Genomic DNA, 25,182 nt, shown 5'->3' with positions numbered 1-25,182 from the left:
TTTCAGTATCTACTTAAACTCCTCTGGGCAAGGTCACCAAACCTTTTCATGTGCCAAAAGGCAAGGCCCAATTTTCGATTTTCAGTTTACCTGACCTGGCAACATTAAAATCTTGACATTAGCTTCTCTAATTTCTGTAACACATTCTCCTGCCTTTTCCTTTTTCTCTCAATGTTCTTTCCCGCCATCTCTTCTGGGTCGTCTTTCTCTGCCTAGTATCTGACAATGAAGCTTCTTGAGGCCTGACCCCAGGCTCAGTTTTTATCACATTCGTTCATTCTTACATGAGGATATCCAGTCACTATTATGACCCTGACTATGATACTTAGGAATTTAATTCCAAACTGTATCTCTTCAACCCAGGCCACGTCTCTAAAACTCTAATCTGAGTAGCAACTGGATAATCAACCCCTAGTTTGATTCTACAATTTTATTTTAAAATTTAAAATGGGTCAACCTGAATGCAGAGACTTGTGCTTCAGAACATAGTGGGATAAATAAGAACAGACCACCCACCCCCTTAATATTAATGAGAATTTTCAGAAAAATATAAGAGGATAATGAGCAATAGCCAACACTGATTGTAAGTATGCTATCCATTCGCCATATAGCATGATTTATCCTAAGTTGTATAATCATTTTCGCTTACCTAAAAAGTTATTTGAAAAGTTATAATAGTCAGTGATTAAGTAACTGTCTTACTGCCATAGTACGACCATAACGAAATCTCCTCAACATAATAAACAACACTTATTATGGTAATACATCCAAGATCTTGCCTAGTGCTAAACGGCCCAGTGTTTTTCTCTTTAGAGTCTATTGTGTAAGACAAGGATATCTGTCTCATAGTTTCTGTTCGTCGGTATGCCTGAGAGCCTAACCTACGCAACTGGAGCAAGAAAACAATAAATATACAGGTGGGTAGAGATATAGGCATGTAAATAAACGGATGGAGGACAGATGGATGGATAGATGGATTGAAAAATTGATACCTAAATGGCAAAGAAATTTAAAAAGAAGACCTATAAATGGCATAATTATCTACATAGAAATCCTAAAGAACGCACAACAAGTTTATTAAAGTGAATAGGGAAACTTAGTATATAAAGTTATTATAAAAGACAGATTAAATATCTGTATACTATGAACAGACAACGTTATTTGAGTGGTGTTTTTTAAACCTAATGCTAGTCTCATCAATAACTATAGATAGATAGATTTAGCAAAATAGATACAAAACATGTTGTGGTGGTTTGTGTGAGAACGGTCTCCATAGGCTCATGTCACACATTTGAATTATTATTTAGTTAATAATTTTGTTAAAACTAAGAAGAAACTTGAGTAACTCATTATCTTATTTAATCACTCACTAGAAACCCTACAGTGAGGTGAAAATCATCAAAATGAAGCATTTCCAGTAAGCCTATACATAGAACTCAATGAAATACAAAGTCCAGAAAGAATAGACCAACTTCCTGAAAATGTGCTGAGACATCCAGAAGGGAAGAACACCAGGCTGCCTTGATCACTACAGCTCCATAGTGCAGTCCGAGCTCAGGGCTGTGATGTTTCCAGCTGTGCTCATCCCTGTTCCTTAGTATTGTTTTGGCTATACGTGATTTCTGTGACTCCATATGAATTCTTACATTTTTATAGAAATGTAAAATATGACAACAGAGTTCTGATGGGTATTGCATTAAATCTGTAAATTAATTTCAGTAGTTGGCTCTTTTCACATTTTTTTTCCTTTTTTTATTAATTTATTCTTGTTACATCTCAATGGTTATCCCATCCCTTGTATCCTCCCATTCTTCCCTCCCTCCCATTTTCCCCTTATTCCCCTCTCCTATGTCAAACTAAGGCACCAGCCAAGGACAATACAGGCCGTAAAACTTTAAGCCCCTACCCAGATCTAGCCAATGGTCAGAACATTCTCCACAGTAGAGTGGAGAGTAGGATATGACTTTCTCATGTACTCTGGTGCCTCACCTTTGACCATGTCCCCTGGAGGGAGAGACCTGGTGGCACTCAGAGGAAGGACAGCAGGTTACCAAGAAGAGACTTGATACCCTCTTTTCACAGTTTTAATTCTGCCGATCTGAGAACATTCAAGGTCATTTTATCATCTAGTATCATCTTTGATGTCATTTTTCAATATCTCAAAATTTTCATTATAAAGGTCTCTCTTATCTTTGGTTAGGAATATTCCTTGACACTAAAATTTCTCTAGCTATCATAAATGGTATATTTTCCTAATTTCTTATACTAAAGAGCTATAGTAATGAAGACAACCTAGTACAGACATTTAAAAAAAAAAAAAAGACAGGTAGACCAGTAGGACAAGAGAGGACCTGAAAAGAAACCAACAAAGTTATGTCCTCCTAAACTTTCACAGATGAAGAAACTGTGCATACTGTGTAGAAAGATATCCTATTCAACACATGGTCTGGCATAACTGGATGTCCTTCTGCAGAAAAAGTGAAATAAGATTCATATTTTTCACCTTGTACAAAAATATTCAAAATAGATCAAAGACATTAATTTAAAATCTGAAACACTGAAATATCTAGTCCAAAATGTATAAAATGTTCTTCAAGATATTGGAGTAGGGAAGGACATTCTGAACAGAACTTCCCAGAGCACAGGAACCAACCTGAAGTGTCAACAGATGGGACTATGTTAAAACTAAGAGTTTCCCATAAAGCAAAGTAAACTATCAACAGAGCACACAGGAAAACCACAGAGTAGGAAAAGACCCTCATCAACTGTATGACAAGGAGTGAATATCCAGAATTTATGAAAAACTGCAGAAATGGAACACCAAGAAAATATAACTGACAATCAAAAAAATAAGCCAATGAACTAAAAAGAAAGTTAAAAAATTAAACACAAATAGCTAATTGGCACAGCCATATTTATTATTTTTTTTACAGTGTCCAAGTCCCTTGTCACTAGGGAAATGTGAAGTAAAAGTGCCTTGACATAACACCTCACCCCAGTGAGAATGCCTATCATTAAGAAGCTTCACAGCAAATGGTAGAGAAGATACAGAAAAGGAGGAAGTCATAGTCACTGTTTCATGGAAATTAACTTGGAGGCTCCTCAAAAAGTTAAAAATAGAACTATCATAAGACAAGCTGTTTCCCTCTTGGGCATGCCCTTCCACAGATGCATTTGCACCCTCTGTCTACGGCTGCTTTATTTACTGTGGTAAGCAAATGGAAGCAGCCTAGGTACCCATCAACACATGAACAGAATGAAAATCTGGCACATGTCTGAGATGGAATGGTATTCAACTCTAAAGAAGTAATTCACAAAACCTTCAAGAAAACTGAGAAGCTTATTGTGTATAATATTAAACAAGGTCACCCAATTTCAAGAAGAAAAAACACATATTCTTCCTCAAATGTGGGTCCTTGTACATTATGTATTATGTACACATATATATCAATAGATAGATAGATAGATAGATAGATAGATAGATAGATAGATAGATACATAGATACATAGATACATAGATAAGCAAATATGTTTTCTAGGCCTTTCTAAAGGTAAAGGGTAGTTATCTCAATAAATAATTTTAGAATAATCAAATAATCATATGGGCAAACTATCTACTTTGACTATCACACAATTCTTTTTAAAAACTGGTTCAAGGGACCTCATGAAACTGAAAAGCTTCTGTAAGGCAAAGGAAAACAGTCAACAGAACAAATTGACATCCTACAGACTGGGAAAAGATCTTCACCAACTCTACTTCTGACAAAGGGCTAATATCCAAAATACATAAACAACTGAAGAAATTAAACACCACCAAACCAAATGACCCAATTTAGAAATGGGGCTCAGAGCTAAGCAGAGAATTCTCAACAGAGGAATATTGAATGGCTGAGAAACACTTAAAGAAATGCTCAAAGTCCTTAGTCATCAGAGAAATGCAAATCAAAGTGACTCTGAGATTCCATCTTATACCCATCAGAATAGCTAAGATCAAAATCTCAAGTGACACCAAATGCTGGCGAGGATGTGGAGAAAGGGGAACACTCTTTCATTGCTGGTGGGAATGCAAACTTGTACAACCACTTTGGAAATCAATCTGGCACTTTCTCAGAAAACTGGGAATAGGGCTACCTCAAGACCCCGCTATTCCACTCCTTTGAATATACCCAAAATATGCTCCACCACACAACAGGGACATATGCTCAACCATGTTCATAGCAGCCTTATTTGTAATAGCCAGAATCTGAAAACAGCCTAAATGTCTCTCAGTTGAAAAATGGATAAAGAAACTGTGGCACATTTACACTATGAAATATTGCTCAGCTATTAAAAACAAGGAAATCTTGAAATTTGCAGGTAAATGAAGGGAACTAGAGACAATCATCCTGAGTGAGGTAACCCAGACCTATAAAGACACACATGGCATATTCTTACTCATAAGTGATGTTAACCACTTAATTCAGGTTAACCACATCACAATACAGAGACTGATGAGCCAACCAAGGTCCATGTGGAACATGGACCTAGACTTCCTGTTCAGATGTAGTAGATAGGCAGCACAGTCTCTGTGTGGGTCCCACAATATGTGGAGTAGGGACTACTTCTGACACAGATCAGGCCTCCTAATGTTGTTCACTTCTACCCTGTCAGGGTGGCCTTGCCAGGCCACAGAGGAAGAGGTTACAGTTAATACTGGATAAGCTGAGGTCAAACATTAGGGGAGGAAGGCTTCCCTTGCTAAGGACTAGGGGAGGGAGAGAAAGAGCATGAGGGAGGAGATAGGATCAGGATCGGGAGGTGATGAGGGAGGGGGCTTCAGTTGGGATGTAAAGAATTCAAACTGCAGAACAAGCAGGAAACTAATATTGCTAATCCCACTACATGGTAATAGCTCTGAGACTGGCTGAGATACAAAGGTCTATGCATAGACAAGGCTTCATGTTGGTCACAGATTCTCTGTAACTTATAATTAGAGGCCATCGTACTATGCCATGAAGGAAGATTTGCAGATGTCTTCCTTCTGCTCATACAATGAGCAGAGAACCAGCCTTAATTGCTCTGTGCATCCTGCACACCTCATACCATCACAATGTTAGGACTATGTAATGATTGTGAGAAGTTATGTTTTCAGAACAAAAGAACTGGACATTGATGCTGCATCAAATCTGAAAGGATTCATTCCTCTCAGCAAGCTGGATGCTGACATCCTGCACCCTCCATGTTCCAGCCCCAGGCGCCTCAGTTGCTGTTACCCATCAGAACAGGACAGCTTCCTGGGCAGTGTTGTAGAAAGCTTCTGATCCCAGTCAGTCCGGCAGTTCAGACTGTCCCACACAGGATTCCTATTAAGCCTGGAATTTCACAACTTTTGAAAAATGGACCACAAATGCTATCCCTGGCTTACTTAAGCATTTTCTCCAATGTCTTGTGGGGGAGGGCCTTCAGAGGAATTATTCGCCCTAAATCAGCCTGAAGAAACCTTAAGAGAACCATGTCCCATTTCCTCTAAGGGGGGTTGGATGGTTTCTGTTTACTCTCTTGGTCTACAGATGCTTATTTTTATTGGGAGTTGGTTATAAGAATTATTGGTCTTTTACAGAAAGGAAACTAGGTTTGACTCAGGGATGTATGTCTTTTCCTTTACCTTTCTTTGTAGGTAAGGAGAGAGGAGCTGAAAAGAAAGAAGGGATATAGAAATATAGAGGGAGGATAGAACAAAAGGTAGATTTCTTGAATATACTCCTCATTTCAAGGCCTTAATTGTTACTCACAAATAAGGTTATTTTTTAACTCAATGGTATTGAATTTTGTATATTGATGCAAATCATGCTCGTGTCAAAAACTAGTCTAATTTTATCACAAGAATCTATATTCTAGGTCTAATAGATAGATATGATTCTATAGATATATGAGGTAAAATAGTTAAATAAGGTCTTCAAAACCCTCAGAGACCTACAGAATATGGCATTTAAAGATGTTTTTATTATTCTAAAGATCCTTTGACAACAAGACAAGTTAACTCTTGGCAACACCCAGCTAGCCTCAAAGAAGATGATCAACATCAGCGACACTCCTTATGGAGTTGGCTTCAAATGTGGCAAACAAGCCATTGGTCAAAAATGTCCTTGTTTCTGCCACAGACAGAATTCTGTCTAAAAATGGGCAAGTTTAGATGCAGGCAGAGTTATAGCCAAACTCTGCCAAGACAGGGTAAACAAGTTTTCAATAGTTCCCGCCTTGCAAATATGTCTGTCAGATATATTGGGCCAGAAGACTGAAGATGATGCTCCAATGTTATAGAGCATGTTGGGTGACTGTTCAGGCAGTAAACTGTCTCAACCATTTCTTCATATTGGAAGCTCCTAATCTGGGTTCACTCAGGTATTTAAGTTTTATCCCTTCTCAAGTCCCTGATGGGTTTGAAGACCAGATAGTTTAGTCTTTCAGTTAAGCTTAATGGGTTAGGGGTTAAAGTGTTTTTAGATCAAGATAGATGTTTTAAGTTAATAGAGATGAGATATGATAGATATTAATCTCCATTCAGAAATTTAGACCCAACAAGATAGGAAAGATGTTTACTTCAAGTTTGCCAAATGCAAATAGGCGAATCACTATGAATGTAACATTTATAGAGTGAAAGAATACCTTCAAATGCAGCTTATTCCTCACTTCCTAGATACTCTTAACATCCCTAGGCAAGTCATAAACAGACTTTAAAGATAAGTTATTGGTATCATCATCTTCTTCTTCTTCTTCTTCTTCTTCTTCTTCTTCTTCTTCTTCTTCTTCTTCTTCTTCTTGTTCTAGTTGGTTCTTATTCAAACTTTATGTTTGGTTGGTAAATATGAAGCAATAGCACTAAACATATTTATAAAAATTTTGAGATTTTAAGTTGTGTTGCCATTGGTTTTAGTTACCTAAATACATAAATAGTTAAATAAAAAATTGTTCAAAATGAATAGTAAACAAAAATAAATGACAAAACCATAAAAACACAAAAAAGTAGAAGAAAATCTTTACAAAATTAAACAAAGTTATATATACAAGATACAAAAAGTATAGATCACTAAAAAGAGAGAGAGACTAAATAATTATAAAACTTTGTTCTTCAAAAGTCTCATTAATAAACTCTGAGGTGACCACAGCTGCAAAGCCAGGATATTTATATTACCCAACAAAAGAATTTTTCAAGAATTACTTCTTTAAGAATTTTATACAACGTACTTTGATCATACTGACTCCCTTCACCCCCAACTCTTCTTGGATCACACACACACACACACACACACACACACACACACACACACACACACCACATACCAATTCAACTTCCTGTCTTTTTTTTAACCCACTGATTCAATATTTTTCCATAATACTGTTGGTTATGGATCCTGCACTAGATTGTGTGGACCTACTAAAGGTCACACCCTTAAAGGAAACTGACTCTTCCTTTTTCATCAACTATAAAATTGCACCAGCTCTTTGCTGGAATGGCACCTTATGTTCATCTTCATCTCTCCATGCTGAGATTTTGTCTGACTTCAGCTAGAAAGGATCCTATGCCTGATGTCACAACCACTGTGGGTCCATATGTATAACTGCTCTGCTCAGGGAAACACTGTTTCCGTGTAGTCACCACTGCCTCTGCCTCTTAAAATCTTTCTCCCGTGAATATTCCTGAGCCTTCTGAGGAGGAGAATGATACAGACACCAGAACTTTTAAAGAACTTGCTCAACACAATAATGTAAACAGTACAATGTTTAATTTGAAGATGACAAAGACTTAAACAAAAACTCAAGAAATACACAAATGAATACTGAAAGTTGCTCAACTACATTAATGTTCAGGAAAAAATATTAAATTGTAATCAGCTATATATTAAATTATAATGGCTAAGGTTAAAAACTAACTATATGAAGTGTGGACAACGATGTGGAGCAACTTAAACTCGAGCATTTCTGGTCATAGAAATTAGCACAATCTCTTTTGATAATAATTCGGCATTTATTATATAACCAGAACTATATTTATAAATTGTATATATGCATTTATATTTATATGTATGTAGATTTATAAAGCCAAATAAGTGTACATACCATGTAACACATCACTTCCTACTTACTAGATATATTTACTTGAGATATAAAATTATGGGCCAACATGAAGCATTTAGCCCAAAGTTGGGGTAAAAAATCTAAATACCTATCAAATAATGAATAAAAAAACAAAATGTGATATAGCACTAAAATGGATTTTTAAGGAAGCAAACAACTGACACACCAGATAACAAGTCTCAAAATAATTACCTCAGAAGGGAGTAAATCCAGAAGACCACATGCAAAATCTATTGAAATTTTGCAAACCCAATTCTAAGTTTAAAAGGAAAAAGAAAAGAAATGTGATTTCCTTCCACCTGACTACAAAGTGCACACATGGAGAGGAGAGATGGGGAGATCTTGAATAAAGTTGATTTTTTATCTCTTTTGGTTTTATTTCTATTACATTTTAGTTACAATAAGATTATATCATTTTTCTCACTCTTGCTTCTTCCAAGTGCCCCACCTCCAGTTCATCCCATTGCCCCTCAAGGCTCTTCCATGTCCCTACATTCTCAAATTAATAGCACCTTTTTCTTTCATTGTTACATACATTAGAATCATGAATTCTGTTGCCTGCTTTTCTTTTTTATTAATTTAGTTTTGATTTTTTCACTTTACATCCCAATTGTAGGCCTTCCCTCATCTCTTCCCTATCCCACCCTCCCTTCCACTTCTCCCCAACTCCCCTCTAAGTTCTCAGAAAGGGGGAGCCCTCCACCCCAGTCTATCAAGTCTCGTCTGGACTGTCTGCATCTTCTTTCTCTGTGGCCTGGCGAGGCTGCTCTGCCAAAGGGGAAAGTCAATGAGTGGGCCACGGAGTCCATGTCAAAGGCCACGGAGTCCATGTCAGAGGCCACGGAGTCCATGCCAGAGGCCACGGAGTCCATGTCAGAGGCAGCCCTACTCCTATCAATGGACCCACATGGAGACTGAGCTGCCTATGGACCACATCTGAGCAGGGGGTCTAGGTCTTCCCCATGCATGGTCCTCGCATGGTGCATCGGTCTCTGCAGCTCACCTCCCACCCCTGCGCCCAGATTTGTTGGCTCTGTTGGTCTCTTTGTGGAGCGTCTGTCCCCTCCATGCCCTCCTATCCTCCAACTCTTCAGTAAGTCTCCCTGCCCTCTGCCCCAGAGTTTGGCTCTGAATCTCATCATCTGCTTTATCCCCTGCTGGGTGGAGTCTTTCAGAAGATCTCTATGGTAGGCTCCCGTCCTCGCTGAACTATGTTCATAGCAGCTTCACTCATAGTAGCTAGAAGTTGGAAACAACCTACATGTCCCTAAACTGAAAATTGGATAAAGAAATTGTGGTACATTTATACAATAGAATACTATGTAGCCATTAAAAACAAGGAAATCTTTAAATTTATAGGCAAATGGACAGAATTGGAAAAGATCATCCTGAGTGAGGTAACACAGATCCAGAAAGACACACATGGTACATACTCACTTGTAAGTGCATATTAGCCATATAGTACAGGATAAACACACTACAAGCCACAGCCCCAAAGAAGCTAAGTACCAAGGAGGGCAAAGGGAGGATGCTTAATTCTCATCAGAAGAGGAAATAGATCAGTGGCTGAAGAGAGGGAACAGGCCAGGAGCCTACCATAGAGGTCCTCTGCTGCCTGTTCTTCAATCATTCCCCCTGACTGCATTGCCTTGCTAGGCCACAGGGGAAGAGGACAAACTCAGTCCTGATGAGACATGATGAGCTGGGATGGGGGGGCTCCCCTTTTCTGAGGAATAGTGGGGGGGGGTGGGAAGGGAGGGGAGGAGGGAGGGTGCTACAACCAGGATGTAAAGTGAATGAATGAATAAATAAATAAATAAATAAATAAATAAAATTAATTGATTAGAAAAAGACTCAACACCTTGTCTCTTCTTCCAACCTAGCCCAGACCCTCAAATGAAACCCTCCAGGCTATTTAAGGCCACACTATCTTTCCCATTGTCATACCCTCAACACTCATATTCATGCAATCGCTGTGCTCAGTCTCCCTTCAGAATGTCTCCAAACCTCGCGATACTTCATCACGTCTCTCATCTCTTGTCCTACATCCCACTATCTCTCACTCAACACCTTTTGACATCTCAGCAGGAATACATGTGTCCTTCCAGTGTATTCTCCATATTCCAGACAAACATATGAAAGATTCTGACGCTTCTCCAAACTCCTGGCAGTCCTTGTCATCAGCTGGAAAGCCTGGCGTGACCTTCTCCCTGCACGCTTCTCCGCTTCAGTCTGTACGCACGCTCCTAGCCAGGCGGCCTCTCTCTGACCCTCCTAGCCACGCTCGCTTCCTTTGTTCTCCACCTTCTCACCTGCCTCATTCTCTGCTCGAGCAGACACTTCACCTCAATCTTTGTTCATCCTTCAGGTTTCTGCATGACCATCCCTTCATCACAATAGCTCTCCCTGCCGCGTAACTCCTGCCAGTCAGAGCGCCTGACACAGGCTTTTACAGCGCTCTCGGGTGACTCCATAGCACTCATTTCCATTAGAGTTATTTCGTTATTTGTGTAATACGTTGGTTAGCATCTGTATCTCCTGGTAGATTCAAGCTTCACAGGAACAAACCCCTGTCTACCACATTCACTCGCCTATCCCTAGTTCCTACTATTAAAAGGTTCAACAAACATGAATAAATGAATTAATATAGCCTACAACAGAGACCCAAGTGGGCCCATGGTGCCAATAAAATAAAGTGTCAACAATGACCTTCTGTGAGAGCAAGTATCTTCTTTTAATCACTGACATTTTGCTTCTAAAATGGGTCCAGAGGGACAGAGGACTCAGAATAGAATAAACAAGCCTATAAACTGTGAATGTCATGTCATCATTAAGGACTGAGTCAACATCATTCCTGTTTTAAACTCCAAAAGAGACGGGATTAAACAATGTTCACACAAAAAAGTAGCAACTTAAATTAATATAAATTTAGAATATTGAGTGCATGGACATCAATTTATTGCTCTGAACATTGATAATCAAATATTTAACATTTTTAGTAATTAAAGGTAATCAAATTCTGAACACAAAAATGTATTTCTTAGCAGAATTCCTGTAGTAACCATAGAATTATTTCTATGACAGTGAAACTCAAATTTTCTCGTTGCCTGTAAGCCTAGCTTGACTTTTGTCTATCCACAAGACAAGTTAAACAACACATCCTCTATAGCAAAAACAGGAACACCTTTCCTATTCCCAAATATTTTCCACGTCCGTGGACAGATAGACTAAATCATGACGGTATGAAGAGATTCTCAATACAGAGGGACACAAGGAGCTACTCTCTGGGACAGGCCAGTGGCCAGCACCAAAGGCTTCCCCTTCCTCTGGTGGGTGACGATAGCCGCGACAAGCTTTCTTTCTCGGTAAGGGTGTGGCGTCAGCAAAGCTGCGCTGTGTAAAACTGAATCTGGCAGCCGGTATTAGAATAGCCTGTAGAGTGAAGGAGAAATGGAGGAAGAGTTTCAAAGTCACTGCCACACTTAAGGAAGCTGTCACGGTGGCGGGAAGTGGGGCGATGGCACGGGATAAAAGCTTCAGAAGCAAGGGGTGGGGTACAATCATACAGACGACAGCAGCAAAAGCGGAAAAGAGATGTGTGCGTGCAGAAAGTATCCACCGTGTGGTGCTTGGACTGTAGCAACGACTATTGGCACCGAGTTCACAGCTTCTAAGCTCTGAAACATCAGCAGCATTCAGGGACCATGAAAGAGGAAGCAAAGATCTTCGGGGAAGTCAGGCAAAGAGGGGGTAAAAAAAGACATTCCTGTGACCTAAAAGCCAATCAGTTGAAATGAGGAAGGGAACCAACCAAAGAGGACGAGGAAGATGTAGGAGGAGACTGGAAGAGAAGATGAATGGAGTCAATGGCCTTTGTATGCCGACTTCAAAATCAATTACAGATCTATAGTATTATTTTGGCTTGACGTACAGGCCCAGGGTTCACTCAGGAGGCAAACGTGAAGGGACCACCACTTTGAGGCCAGCTTGAGGTGCATAGCAAGACTCTGAGCCAGAATAAATTTTAGACAAGGATGATGTGCAGGCAACATTGGAGGTGGAAGCCCAGAGGACAGCGAGGCAAGACAGAAATCAGCACTGAGTGGACCACTACCACAGCCTGGGAAGAAGAGACATTCAGAGTCTGCGGCCGAGTCACCCGAGGAACGGATGTCAAGACCATGTCAGATCAGCCTGTTTGGGAGTGGAGACGTCTGAGGAGACCCAGCTGCTCCTGGAGATGGTTGCTAAGGTATGTGACAAAGAGAGGATCATTTGAAGTATCTCTCCTCCCCACCTGCAAGGACCTTCCAGTAGCTAAACCCAACTGGAAGGCAGCTAGTGATGGAGCCAGAGAAACAGATCAGCTCTCACTGCCACACAGGGTCAGCCAGAAGAGGCATGGGAAAATGGACAGAAGCAAGCAGCCCAGTCACCTAACTAAAAGGGTTAGAATGTAAGTTTTTAACCTCTTCGTTATAAGATTTAAAAAGATGAAATTATATTAGTCTAGGAGTATAGGCCAGAGTGCTTGTCTCACATGCAGGAAGCTCTAGGTTTGACCAGGGTCCTGCACAAACCTGATCGACAGTGCTTGTATCCGCATCGCTCGGGGTGGAGGCCGGTCCTCCACCACATAGTGAGTTCAGAAAAGATAACAAGTGGTCTGGGGAGATAGTTCACCGGGTAAAGTGCTTGGCATCCAAGCAAGGGGAGCTGAGTTGGAATGCCCGGGTTCCACAAGAGGCTGGGCAAGGTTGTGGCCATCTGTAACCCCAGCATCTCTACAGTAAGACGGGAGGCAGAGACAAACCCCAAAAGCTCATGGGCCAGCTAGCATGGCTGACACAGCAATAATCTGTGACTCCAGTCTCATACATCTGCACCCAGATACATGAACATGCACAGCACACACACACACACATACACACACACACACACACACACACACACACACACACGCATTTGTTAAAGTATAAAATCCAGCTAGTTAAGTGAAAATTCTTATTTAAAATTGAAATCTCAGCCTAAACTCTGTGTGTGTGTATGTGTGTGTGTAGTTTTACCAACTTGTGCATACACATATTGAGATGACACCGAGCTTGGACATGCTTCCCCTCTCTCCTCCGTCTCCTCCTCTCCTTGTTCTTCTTCCTCCTCCTCCTCTTCCTCTCTGTCTCTCTCTTCTTCCCACTTTTTTTTTTTTTTGACAAGTTCTCATTCCTGGCCTGAAACTCTGCTAGCCTGGCTTAGCCAGCGAACTCCAGACTTCGCCATCTCATCGTACCTCGCCCCAGGCCTAGTGTCACAGTAAACACTGCCACATTTGAGTCTTCATGTGAGTGTCGGCAATCTAAACCCGGGTCTTCGTACGTGTGCAGCAAGCACTTGACCCGCTGAGAAATCTCCCAGCCCCTTTGGTTTTTTCGTTTTTATCTTATATTATTTATTGTCCCCTTCAGCTTGTAAAATGAGCAGGAAGCTTACTTAAACTTTACATGGAAATGAGAAATGGCCACTGATATTCTTTTTGACAACCTAGTCAACCACATACGTCTTTCAAAAATGAATACAGTGCTTTGGGTCTTTGTGGGGTTTATTTTATTTTGTTTTCTTTCTCTTCTTTCTTTCTTTCTTTTTCATTTGTTGAGAAGGGTCTTGTTAAGTTGCCCAGGCTACTGTTCTGCCTCAGCTTCCTGAGGAGTTAATAGTGTTTTTGAGACTCATAACAAGATAATATCAATTAACCTCAGAATTTCCATGACTTAACACATAAATATTTGTTTCTTTGTCATGTTCTATGCCTGACATGAGACAGAAAAGGGTTTTACAAGCACATAGGAATTCAGGGACTAGACCTGACACACATTCACACTGGCAGATGAATTCCCAGCTCCTGAGGTAGGAATTGGCGCTGCTGAGGGTTCTAAAGCGGTTCCCGGATGCACATATGCTCATTGTTCACACAGCCATGAATGGAAAAGGTGAAGAGATCTCTGAGGTGCATTAAGAGGTAGGAATGGGAGTGCACATCAGAAACACCGTACAAACCGACTTCCTTCAACCGCGCATGCTCACAGAGGACAACATCTCACCAAATAGCTCTTCACAGCTTCCTTCAACCGCGCATGCTCACAGAGGACAACGTCTCACCAAATAGCTCTTCACAGCTTCCTTCAACCGCGCATGCTCACAGAGGACAACGTCTCACCAAATAGCTCTTCACCACCCCAGCTCACATCTCTCCACTGGGCTCCTCATCCATTTACTCAGCTGCAACTTGCCATCTACCCATGGATCTTAGAAGTACATCTCAAGCTAACCGTTCAGATGGTAAATCCGGTGTGATTTTATGCTTTTAAAGTTTTTGGGTTTTGAGGGATTTATACAGCAAACTATGACCATATCCGTCACTACTTATCTCCTCTAGCTCTCCTTATTTCCTTCCCGACACGACCCTCTCACAACTGCATGCTTTTTTAAAAAATAACCCACTAAGCCTAGTTAGTGATACCCATATGTTCTTATGTATGGGATCATCCCTGGAGCACGAGCAACCTATTAGTGGCTAGATCTCCAATAAAGAATGATTCTTTCCCTCCATATCATCCGTCACCAATAGCTCTTCAGTTTCAGGTGGGCTCTAGGGATCATGGGCTCTGGGACTTCCCATCTTGTGTGGGTCTTGAGCTGGTAACCATGGCTACTGTGAGCTCATTACTGCAGTAGTTACGTCCAGTCCAGAAGATAGCAGTCCTCTCCATCCTTGGCTCCTACATTCGTCCCACCCCCTCATTCAGCATGTTCCCTGAGCCTTGGCAGAGGTGGACCCTCAACTCCTTATTCTCAAAACTCCAATTATGCATCTCTCCATGGGCTACTGTTGAGCTCAAAATAATAATAATAATAATAATAATAATAATAATAATAATAATAATAATAATAGTAACAATAGTCTGACCAAGGTTGAAAGCAACATAGGACTATGGATACAAAAATAAAAAATTCAGAAGGCAGGCAATTGAACAACATGATTGTTTAGTAAAATAATAATAGCACATGCTAGAGCATATGACCTCCTTAGATAAGGGCTTTTGACCAAGATTACAGTACCAGGCACAACTCCCTCCTGTATAATTACCCTCAAATCCAATCAGAATACACTTAGTTATCCTATAACAGCCCTGGCTCTATTTCATCTATGAGCACATCTTTATTAGCAGGTGGGTATTGCAGCACGCATTGTCCAGCATTATATCTGCCCCCCGATGTCTTTTCCTCCCCAAGCAGTCTGCATAGCACCTTCCGGCACTTTGAAAGTTGGGCAGCAAGAAGTAAGTCTCCTGGTCAGTTTGGCACTGGTTTCCCTATGTCCTGCAGCCAACATGTGTAGTGTGTTCAGCAATGAGTGAGGGCCTACCTTGTGTTCAGTGTCTACACCTGTCTTCTGAGAAAAGCTAACTGCCATGACACGGAGAAATAAAGGACTCCCCTGGTACTCAGAGTAATGGTCTCAGAATCCCACCCTCACTGAGGCTCTTTCTACTTCTAGATATAAAGAAGATGAAACTGCAATATCTTATTGGGTTGGAAGGCAAGAAAATCACCCAGGACATTAGATTGTGTCCAAAGACACCAGAGCCAATTTGGTGTCCCCACTTACCTTAGACAGAACAATTTTCATTAAGGGGACAGTCACCACAATGAATGGGAACCCACTGAAAGTGCAACGACCTAAAAATTTATTGAACCCGAATCTGATGACTCCTCTATATTGAATTACCACTTTACATAAAATACAAAAATAAAGCCCCGTCTTAACTGGCACTATGAGAGGTCAATCAAATCCAAAATGTAGAACTCTCTACAGTATAAATGACGGTGTCATTGAAAGAAATTGATGATGTACGACAAGGAGGACGCGGGGGAGAATGGACGTGAGGGAGAATGTTTAAATCTCACTCGGAAGGGGAAACAGAACAGACAGCAGAAGTGGTTGAAGAGAGGGAAGAAGGTAGGCGAGCCAGCGCGGAGAGAAAGGAGGGTGGAGATCAGACCTGGGGAGGGCAGGGTCGGGAGAGCAGAGGGCTACAAAGAGAAGAGAAACAGTGGGTGTGGGCATCTCTGTGACAAGCTGGAGTCCTAAGACAAGATACGCTTCTGAGAGCACGTGGGGGTGACTCTAACTGAGACTCCTAGCCCACTGAAAAGAATATGCTCTTGCTAGAAAGGACTCCAAGCAGAGGGAGGGAAACCCCGACCCACCCACAGAAACGTCACCCTAAAATGTATCCTGCCTGCAACATGAGCAGGGATACAGATAGACCCAGGGACTATCCAACCAATGCCTGGCCCACCCTGACACTACTAAAGACACTCTGCTATAGACTTGTGGGCAGGAGCCTAGCACAGCTGTCCTCTGAGAGGCCCCACCCAGTAGCAGATGCTGAGACTCACAGCCAAACATTGTGTAGAGCATATGGATTCTTATGGAAAAGTGGGGGGCTGGAGGGGGCACAAAAGGACCTGAATGAGACAGGGGCTCCACAAAAAAAACAATAGAGCCCCCTAACCAGGGCCCAGAGGGGCTTGCGGAAACTGAAGCACCAACCAAGGACCATGCATCGACTGGACCTAGGCCTCCTACACGTATGTGCCCGATGGGCAGCTCAGACTTCACACGAGTCCCCTAGCAAGGTGAGCAGGGGCTGTCTCTGACATGGACTCTGTTGCCTGTTTTGTTTGTTTGTTTGTTTGTTTTGTTGTATCACTTTGCCCTGAGGCCACAGGGGAAGAGAATGTGCCCAATCCTGAAGTGACTTGATGCTGGGATGGGTTGGTGGGTGGCTGGGGGGGGTTCCCCTTTTCTGAGGAGTAGGGGAAGAGGATAGGGGAGGGGGAAGAAGAAGGAAGAAAAAGAGATTTTTAAAGTGAAACACACAAAAAAAGAAACCAATGATATGAAAACAGACAATACGGTGTCAATCAAATGCCGTTTGTGGGGCTCCCTTTCTCGGGTACTGATTAAAACAAGACAGCTATAGAAAGAAAATGCTGGCACAGTTTAGGCAAAGAGAGCATGAATGATGAGCTGAGTTTCCAACTGAGGTATTTGTTAATACTGTTCACAATAGAAACGGTAATTCTTTTTAAAATACAAAGGATGATAAGAATGTTGTTGTTGTTGCTGTTGTTGTTGTTGTTGTTGTTGTTGTTGTTGTTGTTGTTGTTTTCAAAGACAGGGCTTCCCTGTTTAGCCCTGGCTGTCCTGGAACTCGCTCTGTTCCAAGATGGCCTTAAACTCAGAGATCTGCCTGCCTCTGCCTCCCAAGAGCTGGAATTAAAAGCATGTGCTGCTGCTGACTGATTTTGGTTTTTCCAGAGGAACTTTTAAAGGGTTGGATTCTCTATTGTCATCTACAACCCTGGCCTTGGGGGTTTTGAGTCTAGCTTTGAGAAGTTGCTCCCGAGTATCCTAATAGTCATACGGGTTTTATAACCTCACTGTCTGATGTCAGTGCAGGTGAGCCCACCTTTAAACGAGTCTTTACTTTATAGTTACCTGTGCAGTCTGGCCCAGAACACTAGGTCTCTCCCTTCCTCTTAGCCAGGTGTCTGTGTGTCCTAAATGCTCCTTTCAATCTGGCCAAATAGCAGCAAAAAAATTACCACCATTTCAGGTAACTCTCATGAAGCACTTTAAATGGATATACCACCGCTATCTGCATCAGCATCCGCCTTTAACAGATAAGAAAGCTGAGAATCCATCGGTGATACTCAGCTCGTGATGAAGGATTAAAACAGGCCAGAATGGGTCAAATTCTAATGACCACATCTTTTCTGTGATGCTTTTGGAAAAAGCAGGGAGTTTTTCCTGCTATGCACACTGCTTCTTCCACATTGATATTCATAATTTCTTCTTTCCCAATCAGATGTGGATACCAACTCCCGCTGCAGAAGAGCCAGCAAAGCAAGTAACTAATATCTGTGTACACAGGAGGAAAATTGGCAGGAGAAAAATCAACACATGAATTAAGGCCATGAATAATGGCATTATCAATACAAATCCTATAACTTCAAAAGAATGCTTTCTTCTCTGGTAAACCGAAATCATTTCTTCTTAGAAATAAATAATGAGAGTGAATGCCTATAAGTGTGTCAGAATTTCATGCGTCATGTGTTTCATTGCAGGAACCCAGTTAAGTCAACATTTTTCACATCCTGACATTTTTAATAAATCTATAGAATTGAAGGTATAAGCAAAAAAAAAAAGCCATTATCCCCTCAGTGGAGGTATAAACAAGACTTAACACATCTATCTACCACTCCTTGCTGCAGCTATTAGCTAATAGCCTGAATTTCTGAAAAGATATTTGTTTCCTTAGAAACACTTTCCCCACATCAAAGCAAGGATTCTGTATCTTTGAGAAAGCAATATGTTGGATATCAAAACAAACTCTTTGGTCTTTAACGTAATTTTAAGCATCGCTTCTTAAACTCCAAAAAATATATATATATAAATACTCATGCAAATTAAGTACTCAGAATAATCAAAAAACCAAGTTCCCAAACACTTGTGCTAAAGCACTAAAAATTTCACTTCTCATCCTCATCAATACAAAGCATAGAGTAGCTTGCCAGAAAACTAACCTTCGCAGTAAGTCTAAATTGCACACAGTGAAGGATTTTATTCCCAGGGCATAGGAAGTCAAACCTCTACGAGCCCATCTGGAAGCCTGCCCTTGGCAGACACATTGTAGATGTAGTCATTTCCCCTCTGCCAGAGTCTTGGGGGTCGGTGTCTATATGAGTTTTCTCTGCCCTAGCCCACTAACACATCGACCAAACAATAATTTTCTGAATTTGCACCACTGCTGCAGCCAATCAAGATCATTTAGAAGTTCCCGATCTCCCAACCGTTTCTCCTTGAGAGGTTCTGTGGCGCCACTGAAGAGAGCAGTTGTTTGGAAGCAGAATTACAAGAGTTCTTTAATTGTTTCAGTATGTTGTCAGCCAGCTCCCCTCGGTAAAGGGGCTGCTGCATGAAGAAGCAAATTGTCATAACAGAATATTCACAAATCCACTGGTCTTTGAAAATTAGTCACTTCCCAACTAATCAGTTTTGTTCTAGTCAAAAGTCTCTGTAATCAACCTCTTTGTTGGTTGCCAACAGCGCAAAGCAAATCAGCTGCAAAATGAAATGGGAAATATTGAAGGAAGAAAAAAAATGGTTCACAACTGTATGAAGTCGGTGCAATCAGTATAGGATCTTTCCAGAATCATACGCAGAGCCATGGGCGGATCAGCATCAGGACAGTTAGACCAAAAAAAAAAAAAAGCTATATAAAAGGTTTCATAATTTAACTTTTGATTTTTAAGATAAAGCTTCAATCAATTGTTTGTTTTTACCTTGCACATTCTGTTTCCATTTTAAGTAGCCACATATGCAAAGACCATAAAGCAGAGCTGGAGAACAGAACGGCAGGCGTTCTCTCTCAGACCTCGCCTGTCTGTAAGGGCATTAGTTTAGGTAGCTCACCACCAATTCACTTGAAATAATAACATCACTTGCACATTTTAGGCACGTGATTTACTGTCATTCTCATTTCTGTCCTTCTCCAATCCAGGCTTGGAAGTCGGGATTGATTGACCCCTGCCCACCCCTCGTTTGCAGTGGGAGGAGATTTGCTGCAGGCCCCAGTCTTTCTGGCCACATTCCTGTTATAATTTAACATTTCCTCCCTTGATCCCTTGTTTCCTGGCAGCTGTTATTTATGTCTAATTATGTTTTTTTTTCTTCCCTGGCCCTATGCGGTTCTGAACTCCTAAATGCAAAAGAGTAAGCTGAACAGTGTGAATTTAATCTTTAGCTCTAATAATCACATTTTTCAATGTAAAGAACAGTACATTACACCGTGTCATTTATTTTGAATTTCCAGAGTCTTGAAAAGAAAAATCTAGACAACCAAGGAGCCATTATGTACCGCTGACCAGTCTTCATTACCTGTGGCAGGGGGCAAGCTGCCTCCCAACAAAGCTGAGGCCTGGGCTTCCATCTGCGTCTTCACACGATGAGAGAAGTGACAGGTGGTACTGCTATTTCTCTGAAGGCGAAGCTGGGACAGCCATATTTAATTCCAAAGTGGTACTGGAGGCTGGGATTCAAGAACTAACGGGAAGTGCCTTATCTGCCTCTGGCTGCTCCTCACCCATTAACTCTGCTCTGCTGTTTATTTATGTAGATGTTTCTAGCACATTCTTTGCTGTTCACCTGTTTTCTCTCCTTAAAAACTTGCCTGTTCATTCTTCCTTCCATTAATTCCTCAAGTGTCTGCTGAGCACCTGGCTGTGTGGTGGCTGCCTGCTGCCAGGTGCTGGGTGAGGCAGACATGAAACAAGAGCTGGGGGGCTGGTGGGTGGCACAGATGACAAATCAACAAAGGTAAGATCATGGTGCTGGCAGTGAGGAGTGTATATGGCGGAGGCCCCAACGGAGAGTCTCACTCCGCTGGGCGTCAAAGAAGGACCTTCTGAAGAGGCCGCATTGCAGCCAAGAAAGACAGGAAGGAATTTTTGCAAGCAGAAGAAGATTCTGACTGCAGGAAACAGTTGTGTCCTCTCGAAAACTATGGTGACCAGAGAAGATGGGTTCATCACGTAGTCACTGGGGGAAGTAGGACACGCAGCACATCGTATCTGCAGCTCTACGTGCCTTAGGGAAAGTCCCTGCTGGAGCAGTTGCAATTTGAAAGTGAATCACTTTCCCACATTTTTGTCAGCTCTTCAAGGAGGATGGGGTGAGGTGGGGTAAAAGCCAAGAGCAAGGGGGACTGGCCATTTGTTTTAATGTTTCTTGTTTTCTTTATCCTCCCTAATGTACAACAGAGTTGTCAAAAAGTTAGGATTATCTTCTAATGCTGTAGAGAAAGTCATTTTCAGTCTGTACCAGGAAAAGTATTAAGACATAGGGCTGGCTGAAAGTTCCAGCCAGCTAATGCAGGCAAACTCCCAAGACAATGAACTCAGCTGAGGTGGAAACACTTATGAGGTACACAGACTTCAGCATCTGGCAAATTCTATCTTCACCTCGCATTCTTGGCATGACTTGGCTGTTATCTCTCTCTCTCTCCCGGTTTCCCCTCGGCTTCTCAAGCCACAAGGTAGGGTAAAGGATGATGGTTCAACAGAGTAAGCCAAGTAACCAATCAACACAGGGGCCAGCATGTAAAGGTGCTGGTTAATTTATAGTTTTGTTACCATAAAGCTGAGCACATCAAGGACTTGTTCCTAAGTATATCTGTACCAGGTTAGAAAATTTTCTTCTTTGAGGAAAAAAAATCACCAAAAAGGGGGTGATAAAATATCCACAATGCTGCGATAGCTTTAAGTTGCCCAACACTTCAAAGATCAACTTAAAACACAGTCACACTAATGCTAGAGATCTTGCGTCTTTACATATCGCCTCAGCTTGATAAACCATGTTCACAAACTCCACTGTCCCTGCCTGCCTGCCCCCTGAAATCTGTTGAGTCAGTGAAGAAACTCTGATAACCAAGTGGGATTATTTCAAGCATGAGCTAAAGCATTTTGCCACCAAAGGCAAACAATGACCAGGATGCAATGTGAACCGCAGGAAAATCAAAATTCTTTAAAAATGTAGAATTGCACTAAAACCCAATATTACCCATCTTGCTATGGTAACAACTTAAAACGTTTTTACAGATCAGAGAAATGTTCATGACACTTACTTTATAGAATATTTTTACATATGAGAAGAACACCGAACCCTTAACTATAAAACGTAGGAAAGACAGCAATTGTGAAGATATGAAACACTTCGGCTAAGTGGAGTCTCTGCCAAGACTTTGCTTAGCTTCCTTTGAGCTGCAAAAGAGATCTGTCACAGAGACCTCACAGGCTAATGGCTTCACACACATAACTCCCACCCCACTTTTCTAAATACACAAAAGTTCATAGCCAACAAAGAGGATTAATATGATAAAACTTTGACATGGTGATTTTTATATGTAATGTATCACTGGTACTTTTATACTATATTCTTAAATATCAGTGGCAAGGGCCTGACTAATTGGAATTAGAGGTTCTTTGGTTGAGTCTTGACTTGTGTATTTATCATCCTTTTCTTTGTTTGTTTGCTTTTTGGTAATATTTAACTATGTACCCCTGGCTGGCCTGAAATTCACTATGCAAAACAGACCGGCCTCACATTCAAAAAGATCCCTCTGCCTCTGCCTCCCAAATGCTGAGATTAAAGGCACCACCATTGCCATTCTTTATCATCTATTTTAAAAAATAATTTGGCTCAGTAAACCACCAAGATGGAAGCATATTCAACACATTCAGAAGATAGTTAAGTAATATTTTACACACCCAAAGTGGGGGAAACAACAACTTTAAAAAGAGAAGCATGCCCACTTCCTAAATGCACACATTATATATATATAGTTACAATTAATGTTACAGCTAATCATTTAAACACGTGCACAGAAATTTAAGACATTCACAGAATGCCATTCTTTGGAGTTACAGATGTTTGAAGGTAATGATGTTAAAATCGTAACCATTTACTATAAAGACTCTTCACTAATTTTGAGTGATCTGTCTCCACCACTCTCCCACCACCCAAGATAAGAAAGAAAAGAAAAGGAAAAGAAGAAATACTGTAATTCTTTTTTTTTTTTTTTTTTTTAGGTTTTTGAGACAGAGTTTCTCTGTGTAACAGTCTTGGCTATCCTGGACTTGCTTTTGTAGACCAGGCTGGCCTCGAACTCACAGTGATCGCCTGCCTCTGCCTCCTGAGTGCAGGATGATAAGACAGGTGGGTCATTTCCTCCTTTGGTTCAACCCAAAGAGGTGGCCTTCTCTGGAAAATAACATGGGAAGTGGCTGAGACATAGGTCTTCCCTGTCATTATTTCAACAGACAGTACTTTATAAAGATGTAGGATATTTTTTTCTCTCTCTCTCTCTCTCAAACCAACTACAACTTGCGCAGTGGTGAGTACACTGTAGATACTCTTTGAATGTCCATCAAACTCTATTGAGAGACTAAGATTATAGCCTAGTTTTAGATTCTTCAATTTCAGATCACAAAGATAAAATTAGACAAGACCACTGAATTCTGAACTAATTCAATAACAGTCGTATTATGAGGGAATTCTATTAATAAATGGCTAAGTAAGGATACCTAATTTTAAAATGGCTCAAAGAACAAGACACCCTACAAATGCCATATAATTTTCCTAAGGAGCTTTACAATATGTGCAACTTGCTAGAAGGTTATCAAATTTAATACGAACAGCATTCATCAAAATTTGAATTTAATGAATGTCGTGTGAAACAAGCAAATTCAATACACTGAAAACAGCCCAACCTTTAATTCGTTCTATAGATATGATTTGCCTCTAAAAGCCAGAAGCATCGCTTCTCATAGCTCATCGTACGGCAGAGTGGATTATGTCATATCCACTCTACCTCCAGGAAGGAAGCTGGCACCCATAATAGTACCGTTCAACTGTGTGCTATAAAGCAGAAGCCAGCAGAACTCTCGTAGCATAAAATGTAGGGCTATTTTAAACATAGGTTATGGTAACCCTGAGACACCCTTCTTTTCACTGAGTGGGTATACTATTTGATTCAAATCTTCCCAATACGCCCTACCTGAGATCAGCCACACAGATTTAGAAAAATGTGTCAAACTCCCGTGTGTGTTTTAAGACTCAGCTTGCTGTTTCCCAAAGAGCACATTTAGTGTTCATTTAACAGGGCTTGGTACCCAAGAATTATCAGGGGTTCACAAGCCTTCCTCCCAGAGAAATGTGCCTAAGTGCGGCTCAGATCAATACTCCCATGAAATCTAGCTAATTTTCCAAAATACCCTATTCCTGAGAAAGATCTCTGTCATGTATAAGCAGTTTCTAAAAGTATTCCCACACCTTCTTGGAAAATGGATAATTGCAGATTATCCTGGTGGTGTTTAAAAAAAAAAAAGGTAAAGAGTAAACACACAAGGTTGTGATGGGAAGGCTTTGAGTGTGTGTGCACTTCCAAGTTCTAATCTCGGTCCCAGGGCTGGGGACGTGGCTGGTGGGTCAAGTGCTTGCCACTCCACTATGAGAAACTGACTTAGGGTCCCAGGAAACCACTTTTAAAAACGAAGGCAGTAACACAGATCTGTGATTCCTACGTTAAGATGAGAAGTAGAAACAGGAAAATCCCTGGAAGCTTGGGGGCCAGCTGGACCAAAGAGGCCCCGCCACAACGTGGAAGATAAAGATCAACACCCTTGGATGTCCACTGACCTGCACACGCAGGACCTCGGTACAGGTGCCTCCTCACACACAGGAATATGCACACGTGTACACACACAGGAACGCACGTGTACACACACACACACACACACACACACACAGGGTAAAATAAAAACAAAGAGTAAAATCACTCATTTAAAAATAGCTATTTGAAAAGGAAAACCTAAACTTTGTTCCCTCCCCCATAAAATGTTGATGAAAGTAGTTGTAATACTACTGTATTACAGAGAAACCACATCTGTGTTGTAGGCCTCTTATTCATGCTAGCCTCAAGGTATCTCATCATGTACGTGTAAAATATTCCAAAATGCTCAAATATATGAAACCCTCTGACTCTTAGTACTCAACCTACAGAGCCTCTAGGGCACCCTCCACAGAGCATGCCCCAGTCAGGAGACAGTCAAGGTGACACCACCTTGAACTATAATTTTCATCATATCTTCAGTGTGGATCTGTTCATGTGTGCATGCATGCACGTGCACACACACACACACACACACACACACACACACACACACACACACACACACACGTCTCCAGCATAGTGTCACAGGTCACACCCCCTGGAAATGCAGCTATGAAAGCTCCCCCCAATTCCCACACTGTGTAGACCTGCCCTCCCACATGCTCCCTCTTTCCTATGGTGCCAGTTCCAACAGCAGCTGATCTATCACTCTGGATTCTGTAACCCCGGGGGGGGGGGGGTGGGAGGGCAGGGGGCGGGGGAAGTGTCTCAT

General features: G+C 41.3%; 1 protein-coding gene and 1 long non-coding RNA gene across 6 annotated transcripts in view; one reads left to right on the top strand and one right to left on the bottom strand.

Moving 5' to 3' along the window:
• GRM8 (glutamate metabotropic receptor 8) overlaps window positions 1-25,182 on the bottom strand; it is an 855,522-nt gene that overhangs the window by 678,136 nt on the left and 152,204 nt on the right. The window lies entirely within an intron of this gene.
• On the top strand, window positions 14,296-20,636 carry LOC311600892. The gene is made up of 3 exons (XR_014780393.1): window positions 14,296-14,448; window positions 18,048-18,214; window positions 20,055-20,636. It is a non-coding gene; the product is annotated as an uncharacterized lncRNA (long non-coding RNA).

This window comes from Acomys minous, assembly GCF_964271855.1.
Source record: "Acomys minous genome assembly, chromosome: 6".
Taxonomy (NCBI): Eukaryota; Metazoa; Chordata; class Mammalia; order Rodentia; family Muridae; genus Acomys; species Acomys minous.
Note: the sequence above shows the minus strand (reverse complement) of the source record. Positions and strands in the feature narration are given on the sequence as shown.